Source organism: Sceloporus occidentalis, unplaced genomic scaffold (assembly GCF_023333645.1).
Source record: "Sceloporus occidentalis isolate IW3139 unplaced genomic scaffold, rSceOcc1.0.p SCAF_2, whole genome shotgun sequence".
Taxonomy (NCBI): Eukaryota; Metazoa; Chordata; class Lepidosauria; order Squamata; family Phrynosomatidae; genus Sceloporus; species Sceloporus occidentalis.
Window position 1 is genome coordinate 253,622,796 of NW_028316982.1, and position 12,414 is coordinate 253,635,209.

Here is a 12,414-nt window from a genome sequence, read left to right on the forward strand (position 1 = left end):
ATATGGCACTCCTTTCTTTACCCTCTAAACAATCCAGGTACTGTCAGTAAATGATGTTACATGTCTTTCAAGTCAATGGGTATGATTCAAATGAAGTGTAAAAGTGTATTCTATATGGCAAGTGGTTTTTTGAGTGTGTTTGAATAATGTGCGTGTTAGACTATGACTCTTTTTAGACTATGACTCTGGAGACTGAGATTCTAATCCCCGTTTTGTCTGATATTGTCTGATATTGGGCATGTAATACTCTCTCACCCTCAGGAGAAAGTGAAGGCAAACCCCATTTGACCAAATCCTGCCAGGAAAACCCCATGATAGGTTTGTCTTAGAGTCACCATATGTCAGAAGTAACTTAAGGCACACAACAAAGGAGATTAGTTATATTTATTCAGAGTTTTCCTTGAGCATAGAATTGTAAACTCAACTGTGCCCATGGGCAATGCCATCTCAGTATAAAGGTGTGCCCTAACAACCGTTATTCTCTTAATAACATCCAAGAGAAGACAACTATGTCTTTATAAACAGTGTCATTATACCACCCTATTAATCATTCTAAATATTTTCTGTAGGAAAGGTTATTAACCTGAGTTCATTTCATCTGCAAATTCATGAGGCGTTACTTTGAATAAAAGTACCCAGTCTTTTATAAAATAAATGCATTGATATCCTGTTTGCGCAATAAATTATGACTGACAAATTACAAAATATAGAGCTGAACCATGGTATATACATTCCTCTGTATTTAAAGCCAAATAATATATGAAGTAAGCAAACTGTCATTATTTTAGTAGGTTTTCAGACTATAAAACATTTATTGACTTGCTATATGTCAGGATATTAGGTAGCCAATTCTAAATGGCTTATTTGCTTTGAGACATCATACCATTCACTGGCCTTAGTTCTAGTTTTAGTCCTGACATGAGTAGACACATCGAATCAGTTAATTTACCTCATTGTTCAACAATTGATTCAATGATCAACTATAGTTGGGACTAATCAACAGAATTTCACACTGTGTATAATCCCAGTGATTAGATGACTGGATGGGATCTTCCAAGTAATGTAATTAATTAACATATAATTTGTGTGTTGTACCCAGTTCATGGCACCACGATTATAGAATATTCATTAATGAGATAAACTCATTGAAATTCTATCAACCACTTTTTAAATTGGGTCAAATTAAACAACACAGAAATGTTGATAAAACAAAGAAAGCATTTAATTTGAGATTAGGAATGTCTGGATCAGATCAAAATCTGGGAATGCAGTTTCCAGTGTAAACCTGAACCTGGGCTTGCTATCATACATTTTAGGTAAAATTTAGCTCTGTGTCAGAATCAGCACTATGTTTGTTTTAAGAGAATGAAGGCTAAGTCTCCCTGTTCTTCTCCCCTCCCTTATATTTACATTTTTGAACATTTACATTTTGGACTACATAAAGAATCTCCCAGACTACTACTAGAACTAATAATAATAATAATAATAATAATAATTCTATGCGTTGTAATCCAAACCAGTTCTTTTTCATGTTCTGCTCTTAGATCAGAATCCAGCATTCTAATTTAAATAGTAGGAAACCTACAAAGAGGCATGAGCACAAAACAAAAGGGCAGAGTTCATGGCCCCGCTCAACAGAATAAGCAAGAGGGCCCTTCCAAAGCAGCAATGGCTACCATATATATATATATATATATATATATATATATAGTAAAGAAGGTCCCAATATTTACATTTAAGAAATATTGTACATTGTCACCTTAAGGAACCCTCGCATTTAACCACAAAATTAGGTTCTGTGGTGGTGTACAAAGTCAGAATCAAATAGCCATATAATATCTTAAAACAACAATCACAAAAATGAAAGGGATGGAAGAAACAACCTGTGGAAACCAGGGGCATTTCTGGGGAGGGTGTGGGGAGTATGGGCCACTCCAGGTGATACCTTAAGGGGTGTGTTACCACTGCTTCCCAAACATCTGCCTTTTGGCAGAAAGGGACTGTGGCATTCACCTGTCTTCCTTTAAAACATTAGAGCTCAGAGGAGGAGATGGGGTGAGTGGCGTGATGGCTCAATGGAAGGAGAAGGAGAAAGGAAAGGCCTCGGGTTTTATTTTTTAAAAAAATAAAATTTAAAATTTAAAATTTTTTTATGTATATATTTTAAATTTATTCTTTATACATTTTCTGGAAAGCATCACACCTTACCAAATTTTCACTTTAACAACAAAAAACTTCGTACACGTGAACACATTTTGTAATTTAAAGGTATAATTTTGATTTTGCTAGTCACAACTATTGACATTACATTCAGTGATATAGGAGAATTATGATTTATGGGTAACAGTACAAAAAACATTACTAAGGATTTTGTATGGTGTAGCATGGGAGGAGTTCAATGGCGGGGGGGGGGGGGAGCCACCACACTGGATGATGCTAATTCTACTGATGCTGGTGGTGAAAACCATAACACAGTACAGTGACACATTGTCAGCCTCAGAAACCCCCATGATAGGGTTGCCTTACAGTTGCCATAGGTTGGAAATGACTCAAAGGCACACAACAGACAACAACAACAACAACAACAACAACAACAACAACATATCTGGGCAAGTAATACCATTTTTAACCTACCATCTAAAAATACATAGAGGAGGGGGGCAGAAAGAGACAGACAGAAAGTAAGTATTGGTATCAGATGAATATTCTCTCTTGGGAAGGAACTGCAGCATTTTGATATCACCATAGAAGAGACAGAGTAATGGTAAGATAAGATGGTAAGAAACATTTTATGTCTGTGGATAGTACAGAAATAATTTCTGTGTATACATCTGGAATAAAAATCATGCAGCCCTTTGATTGTTGTTGGACTGGAACTCCCAGCATTCTCCATCATTGACTTGGCAAGGCTAAGGCTGCTACGGATCGCATTCCAACAATATCCAAAGAGCCTTATAATTCCTAACCTTGAATTACATTGCTATATAACAATTAACATGTGCAGATTTTGTGCATATCTGTGTCCCCATTTGTCCTCTTGCATTTCTTTCTTTTGGAAGGGGTGAGATGCATAAATGGCCAACATCGTCCAGGGTCTTATTCAGCAAAAAGAGCACAAGAAAAGGGCTTAAAATGCAACAAGACTGCTTTACCATAATTTGAAATGTATTAAGTGATACACACATTACCATCTAAAGGGAAGAGGCCCATAATACGATTTCCATCCCAGCCAAAAAATTACTTAACTGTGCAACTGCTCTGACAGACTCAAATACTCTATCAGTGATTCTTCCATATCCTCCTTTGCACCCAGTTTTAAAATCTAGCCTCAGCCTCTCCTGAACTTATCTGAGTCTTTCTGAACAAAAATGTTATAAGCACCAAGCTTTCCAAAGTCTCTGGGATATATCACAGTGATGCCTTAATGCCCTGTAAATATGTAAAATATATATTTTAGTGTTTATCTGGACACATCCCATGCTATTCATCCCGGCTCTAAAACCCATTGGTTTATAAGTCTAAAAGTTTCCACGAATTCTTTTTATAAAAGTCTGTTCAGGGAATATTGGGGCAAAAGTATTTATGGACAAGAAAATAATTGTTCATGCCAGGAAGGACCAGAAGTACAGAATGTGAGAGGACATGCGTAATTTTTGACTCAGGGATTAACAGCAGGATATGTCCAAACACGTATATACGTTTTGTTATTGATTCATAAAATGTTAGTGAAGCAAGAGATTTTTTTTTTTAATACACAAACACACACTTTTTTGGAGGATACATCCGGAAATGAAGACTGAGTTAAGTTAAGGCCACTAGAGATGCATAGCCTATAAACTGCTAGAATTGCCATCATGTATCTGAACTGTATGTCCCCAAACAGCCTTAACCCTAGAACCTAGATGAGATATTTTCTGCCTGGCTTGTATAATAAATCAGGACACTGGCAGAAATTTACAACACTAATTTCCTGTTTTAATAGCCAAAGAATCATTTCTGATTCTTCTTAGAAGATGTCTGGAGGAAACTAATTTTTATAAAGCCAATGTAGTGAAGCGTGAATGTGCTGACTTCAGCTGGGGAAATGCATCCAAATTCCATCTCAGAAACAAACCTGATAGGTAGGCAGCTCACTACCTTTCACAATAACCTACCTTACAAGACTGAAATAATAAAAAGAAGAATAAATATCAATACATAGAATGTACAGTAGGTTCTCATTATCTACTGGGGTTTGGTTCCAGGACTCTCACCCCCAAGTATATCAAAATCCATGGATGCCCAAATCCCATTAAATAGAATGGAGCAGTAAAAGGCTGTCCCTTACAGAAAATGGCAAGTTCAAAATTTGCTTTTGGGGATTTTTAAAAGTATTTTCAAGTCATGGATGGTTGAATCCATAACCAACCATATTTACACAGCACATTATAGCAACTTGGTCCTACAACAACTAGAGTCCTGCAGGCAGTAGAGCCACTAACCTGGATTGCAGTTGTTACAGTCCAAAAAGTAACAACTGAGATCCTGCATCAGGGGACCTAAAGGTTTCACAGTTATGAAACAATGGCACATCTCCCTTGTGCACTCTTGCAGAACTCATCTTCCCCATGTACTACTACCACCCCAACAGCCATTTAGTGACTGCTGAAAAGCCAGAAATGTCTGAATGGTGTCTGGCTATTTAACTATAGCCAAACCCGCATGATATTGTCATCTTCCAGGATGTCTAGCATGACCGAGTGTGCATGCAGTGGTTAAGAATTCTGACCAAGGAGCAAAGATAGCAATGGCTTAGAGAAACAAAGTAAAGGTTTTATTATAGGAACTTCATTCTAAAGATAGGAAAGTTACTTAGAGTGCTACATTCTAGGGAAAAGCTTAGAGGACTTTGAGAAAGAGAAGAGATGGAAACATCCCTAAGAGCATCAGTTTACATCACAAAAGTGTGCAGGATAGGTAGACAGGAGGAAGGACACTTTGGTTCACTTAAACTTTCTAACCCTATTACTACTGCTCAATGCTAAGCATTCTTCAGTTGTTGCACTTCCAACACAGAGCATGCTTTCATCATTGTGCATCTGGCTGTAGCCACATAGACACACACTTCTCAGCTTTCCTCTACTTTTCACCAGCCACTTAATGGCCATGGAAGGGGGAGCAAGCATGAAAAAGCTGGATTTCAGGGAGGTTTTGTCACTGCATAGTAGAGGTAGTGAATTCCAACCTCTGCAATGATTAAAAAAAGACCAAAAAAAAAGGCATGCATAACTTGGATGAAACACCTATGTTATGTCACCAATTAATGCCAACCAATGTTCCCAAGCTCTCAAAGGCTCTTGTGGCATCTTAGAGGCCAGCAAATGTGAGGTGGTGTCATATACAAATGTTTGCCACTTTACACAGTGCCAAATTCATGAGATAAACAAGGAGACAATCTTTGTAAATCCTTCCTTCTACATGTTGTGGCATTAGGTGAAACAGTCTTGATTTCTCTGTCTGTGAATCTTACACAGGCTTGACAGTGAGCACAAGAGAAGAACCATCTTGGGTCATAACATAGGACAATTTGTTCTCATAGGAGTCAACCATATGCCTTGCAGGAAGAATCAAAACAGGATATGAAACCTCTCCCACTGTTGTCATGCTGGAAGTGGCAACAGCCATCATGAAAAAGATCTAGTGATGAAGTCCTCCACTATTTTGTCTAATCCCCCCTTTAAGGAAAACCACAAAAACCAATGGCAATTACATCTGGGATTGTCATATCCTATGTACATTAATGATGCACTCTGTGAATACATGTTTTCTTCAGTCTGTTGCAAATCTTCTGCTAATTAAAATGAGGAAGGAGATATATACATGATGTTTTCATATTAAGTAAGAACTCTTCCTTTCTGATTATCTCAACTCTCTTGGGAAAGATCAATCTGTTGTTATCATGCAATAAAAAAATCTTATTTTTCTTTTATTGATCATCATTGCCCAAGCCAGGTTGCTCCAGATGTAAAGGGCATATATATCCCGTCTGTGTGTATACTCACAAGGCTGCAGCAAGGCATTTCTAAATAAGAGTTGTGTGTTCAATTGGACAGCCAATCCTGGTTTCTGAATACCTAGTAGAACCAAATGGCAATAATCTGCGAATAGTACTATTGCCACCCCAGTTTCAATGCCTTCTGTAAGTTACCACAAATCAAAAATTAAACTAATCTCCAATATATGTATTTTGCAATCTGCTTATTTTAAAAAAAAATAATTTTTCTGGAAATTGGAAATTTCCAATGTGGCTCTCACCACATGAGGCCCTATACGTCAATCCCAAAAGAGAAACAGTCTGGATAAAATACAGAGATTTAATTGATGAAAATCATGAAATTAAAAAGTATGAGAGGATGAAGGAAGAAAAATGGAATATAGGATGGTTTTTATATAGACAGTTATATCAGAGATATCAGATAGATAAAAAAGAATGTGGTTTTTCAAGTTCCAATACGGAAGTGGAAGAAATTATATGTCAATCAGAACAGAAAACTTTATCCAAAATATATAATAAGCTATTAGAATGGCATACCAAGGATGAGGTAATTAAAGAAGCCATGGTTAAATGGGCACAGAATTGTGGTAGAGTAATTGATTTAGATCAATGGGAGAGAGCATGGAACAAAAGATTAAAATACTCTATGTCACAATATGTAAAAGAGAATTACTATAAGATCCTAAATAGGTGGCATCTGGTGCCAGACAAGCTAGCCAAAATTTACAAATCGGGTAAGAGGAACTGTTGGAAGTGTCACAGAGAGATAGGCACTTATTTTCACCTATGGTGGTCCTGTAATAGAGCAAAATCGTTCTGGAAACAAATGCAAGATGAAGTTCATAAAATTCTGGGGATTAAGTTAAATTTGAGACCTGAAATTTGGTTACTTTGTATGTTGGATGATGAGGTAGAAGTAAAATTCGGTAAAATCATTTTTTACATGTTAACAGCGGCGAGTTTAACCTATGCTAGATTTTGGGAAAGTGACAAGGAAATAGAAATGAATGATTGGCGTATAAAAATATATGAAATGATGGAAACAGATTTGTTATCATCTAAATTGAAGGATGAGGATAATACTAAATGGAGAATATGTTGGGAAAGAACATTGTGTTATATGGGGAAAATGTGGGGTAAAGTTGCAAACATGCTGTCTAATCGAGACATACCAATTTGAAAGCTTAAATGTTTTTTTTACTTTTCAGAACATACGGATTTAATATTGTGACATTATAACGGTTTGGTATATGATTTATATATAATAAGATGGTATGTAATTGAAATAAGCCTGAGAGATGAAAGAATAATCTTGAGGAGGATTTGGATTTTAAGTACAAAGAATAATGAATATAACTTTATGGAGAAATCCTGTTGACTTATAACCAGTGATGAAAACAGGTAGGTAATTTAGAGGGAGAAAACTAAGATTACTGTATATAGAAGAAGACCTCCCTTTAATACAGATCAGTAGCATATATTAGAAGCAAACCTATAGTGTGGGAGGAAACTATTTAGAGCTTTATTTGTATGGATTACTAGAGTCACAAGAAAATTTAAGAAGATGGAAAAGGTAATAGAGATAGACGGAATTCCAATGGGAAAGGAAGTGTGTTGAAGAAACCATCACGAATTTAAATCCAAGAGATAAATAAAAGAAGGGATTAAGGGAATATTATAACAATGTTTGATGAGAAAATTGTGTATGATGTAATATATCATACCCTTGGTGGGCGGAGCCCCTATTGAGGTTGTGTGGGGCAGGGGGAGGTATGGCGGTGGGAGAAGGGACTTCCGTTCCAGGGGAAGACGGGATAGATGCGTCATATCTATCTCGCCTTCCTGTCCCCCTCCCAACCTGAAGGACCTGAGGGTCACTCCAACCGTGCCACAAACCCTGTCGCTGCTCCTGTGCAATGCCAGGTCTATTAATAACAAGACCCACATCCTCCAGGATCTCCTGGAGGACTCAAAGTGTGACCTGGCTTGCATTACCGAGACCTGGCTGGGGCCGGAAGGGGATGCTGTGTGGGCTCAGGCCCTCCCTGCCGGGTACTCGGTGAAGGACCAGCGCAGGTTAGGTGGGCGGGGGGGGGGGGTGTGGCCTTGGTACATAGGAACACCGTGTCCCTCACCAGGAACCACCTCCGACAGACCACCTATATCGAGTGTATTTACCTGACCCTAAAGGCTAGGGACAGTCTAGGGATTCTGTTAGTGTACCGGCCACCCCGTGCATTAGCGGACTCCCTTAACGAGCTGACACAGCTGGTTGCTGAGCTGATGTTGGAGGCGCCCAGGCTTCTTGTCCTGGGTGACTTCAACATCTCCCTCACGGCCAGCTCTGTTCCACCTGGTGCGGCTCGGGAATTCATGGAGACCATGGCGGCCATGGGCCTGTCCCAGCTGATACAGGGTCCCACGCATTGTGCGGGTAATACTCTCGATTTGGTCTTCTGTTCGGAGGCGGAAAATCCGTGGGCGGAAATAGTTGATATTTCCCCCTTGTCATGGACGGATCATTTCCTGGTAGAGGTGATAATCAAGGCTTCTACCCAGATCCCCCCCGGGGGTGGTGGACCGATTAGGATGGTCCACCCTCGAAGGCTGATGGAACCTGAGAGGTTCCAAGAAGCCTTAGAGGGGCTCACGGTTGGAAATGATGGCGACTCTGTTGATGCCCTTACCGGTATCTGGAATGCCGGTCTCTCTGGGGCTATACACAGAATCGCTCCCAAGCGCCCTCTCAGGCCCGCTTCCAAACGCAAGCCCTGGTATACGGAAGATCTCCGGGCGAGGAAGCGGGCTCTGCGACGGCTAGAGTACCGTTGGCGGAAACACCTTCGCTTAAGCGACAAGACTCTCCTAGACCGACTGTTAAAGGACTACGGAGAGGCAATATGAGCAACAAAGAATTCGTTCTATGGTGCTCGTATTGCGTCCGCGGAGTCGCGTCCAGCAGAGTTGTTCAGGGTGGTCAGGGAGCTAACTCAGCTCCCTCCCGCCCTGAACCAGATCCTTGAACCCTCTAAGGCCTGCTGCGACTTGTTTAACGACTTTTTCGTGGATAAAACTTCTCGTATAAGCGAAGGTCTGAACGCCGACATTATGGCAGAACCTAGGGTAGAAGCGTCCAGAGCCTCCGTGGATTATGTTATTCTGGATCAGTTTGAGTCGGTGAGTACCGAGGATGTGGACAAGATCCTTGGAAGTGTTCGGAAAACAACCTGCTCTCTTGATCCCTGTCCCTCATGGTTAGCGGCCCAGGGGGGACCGGCGGTGACACTCTTGTTACGCCGGATAATTAATACATCTTTCAGGGATGGGCGATTTCCATCGGATCTTAAATTGGCCATAGTAAGACCGATCCTAAAAAAGCCCTCCCTTGACCCCCTGGTTCATAATAATTATCGGCCGGTGTCGCTGCTACCATTCTTGGGGAAGGTGATTGAGAGGGCGGTTGCGATCCAGCTTCAGGCGGTCTTGGATGAAACGGATTATCTGGACCCATTTCAAACTGGCTTCCGGGCGGGTCACGGGGTTGAGACGGCCATGGTCGCCTTGGTCGATGATCTCCGTCTGGGCATTGACAGGGGAAGCGTGTCCCTGTTGGTGCTCTTGGACATCTCAGCGGCTTTCGATACCATAGACCATGGTATCCTTCTGGGGCGCCTGGCTGAGGTGGGAATTGGGGGCACTGCGCTCCAGTGGTTCCACTCCTACCTCTCTGGGAGGTCCCAGATGGTGCAGCTGGGGGACGTGTGCTCCAGTAAGCGGGCCCTTAAAACTGGGGTCCCTCAAGGAGCCATTCTGTCCCCCATGCTATTCAACATTTACATGAAACCGCTGGGAGAGATCATCCGGAGACATGGGGCGCGGGGTTATCAGTACGCTGATGACACCCAAATCATTTTCTCTATGTCTCCGACTGATGCAGTGTCCGGGGATGGCGTCTCTCCTCTCGTGGCCTGTCTGGAGTCAGTAATGGGCTGGATGAGGGAAAACCGACTCAAACTTAATCCAGAGAAAACGGAGGTACTAGTGATAGGTTCCCCTGGTCCAGGAATGACGGTGGTTCCACCTGTCCTGAATGGGGTCACGCTCCCCGTGAAGGACTCCGTGCGCAGTCTGGGGGTGCTTCTTGACTCTTCCCTTCACCTGACTGCTCAGGTGAATGCGACGGTCAAGAGCACCTGTTATCAGCTTCGGCTGATTCGCCAGCTGCGCCCATACCTGGCTCAGAGGGACCTTGAAACTGTTGTACACGCTCTGGTAACTTCGAGACTGGATTTCTGTAATGTACTCTACATGGGGCAACCCTTATACCAAACTCGGAAGCTGCAACTGGTGCAGAACATGGCAGCGCGGCTGGTCACTGGTGCTCCCAGGACCAGCCATATAACACCCGTGCTTAAAGATCTCCATTGGCTGCCCATTCGCTTCCGAGCGCAATATAAGGCGTTGGTTATTACCTATAAAGCCCTAAATGGCTTGGGTCCAGGATTCCTGAAGGACCGCCTCTCCCCGTACATTCCGCCTCGCACCCTCAGAACATCTGGGCAGCAACTCCTGAAGGTGCCTGGGGCTAGGTTGGCTGCTACTGCCAGAAGATCCTTTTCCACAGCTGCCCCAGCCCTCTGGAATACGCTGCCTACGGAGCTCCGCTCATCCACCACCCTGGCCCAATTTAGGAAGGGCCTAAAAACCTTCCTATTCAATCAGGCATTCCCCGACTGAACATCCTGTGGGCCTCCCTCCTCTCTCGTGGCCGTGAGGTTGGGCTAAGGGGTTTTTTATTGTTTTTAAGGATTGTGATGTTAATGTATGTTTTTAATCCTGTATGTTGTTCGCGCTTCGGTGCATTTTGTTAGCCGCCCTGATCACCCGGAAGGGCGGGGTACAAATAAAAATTTTATTATTTATTTATATATATGTAAGAATTTTCAATAAAAAAGAATTAAAAAACAATTTTTCTAAGCTTTGGTAAAAATTCTAGAGATTTTCTGCTTTGTAATTCAGGGATGTTATGGAGCTAGGGTTGATAATGAAAATTGCTATGATATTGATGTGTTTGATTGCATTAGCAGTTCTGTATTCACTTCCCTTTTTTTTTTTTTTTTTTTACAAAAGCACAAGTCACTTTCAATACAATCTCGTGTTCTCCAAAATTTCAGAAAAGAAAATCAGAACATGTGTGGCCCAGTGACATCAGAGTGCAGTCAAGATGGCAAAAGTTATGAATACGGAAGAACACACCAAAGCAGCACTTTACTTTTGGCTCAGCCTACTGGGAAGGGCAAGATTCCACCTCCTACTTTGATCTCCTACCATTTTGTTCACCCTCTTCTGGACATGCTCCAGCTTGTCAACATCCTTCATGAAGTGTGGTGCCCAGAACTAGATGCAGTATTCCAGGTGGGGTCTGACCAGCACAGAATAAAGTGGCACTATTACTTTCCTCAGTCTAGACACTATACCTCTATTGATGCAGTCTAGACTCATATTGGCTTTTTAGCTGCTGCATCACACTGTTCACTCATGTTCATCCTGTGGTCTACTCTCACATGTACTGTTGTCAAGCTAGGTGTCCCCCATCCTATATCTGTGCATTTTATTTATTTGTTTATTTATTTCCCTTAGCACCTTACATTTCTCCCTGTTGAAATTCATTTTCTTACAGTTTCTTTTAAAATGAATTAAGGTGCCATGATGGAGTGGAATAGTGGTAGGGAGGAATTAGAGAAAACTGGGAGCTGACAGGGCAGCTTTCTCTTCTGATACCAACAACTGCCTCTGCCTCCACCACAATGCTGCACATGTCCACAGAAAGTGCACTAGTTACGTGGCTTCATCTTATGGTGACCCTATCAGACTTATTCAAAATATTGCTTTTGCCTTCTTCTAAAGCAGTGTGGGTTTCTGTAGCTGACCCTGAGTGCAAGTTTGAACTGTTGTCTTCCACAGTCCTAGTCCAACACTTAAACCACTATGCCATGTCGGCATGAGGTTGACATAACAGGCTTAGTGCACCAAGAAGATTCTGGACAAAATATTTGCAAAAATCACATTGTTTCAGCTGAGCTGAGCTGAGCTCTTGTAACATGTCTCACATGGCAAGTCGTGCATGTTTTTACATTTTCATCTTTCAGCTGTACCTGCAGATGGAAACAAAGTTAAGCAAAGAGATTTGATTATTACCATCATGTTCTGACATTGTGCAAAACCTCTTCCTTTTTTATCTAAGTAGTTGTGAAAATGGCCATTCTGTGGCTGTTACTCAATGATGAATCCATCTCTCCTGGCTAATCAGAGGATGTTGTACCCAGTGAGTCAGAACAGAAAGAAGCAATCAACAGCTATATAAGCAGAGGATGAACAAA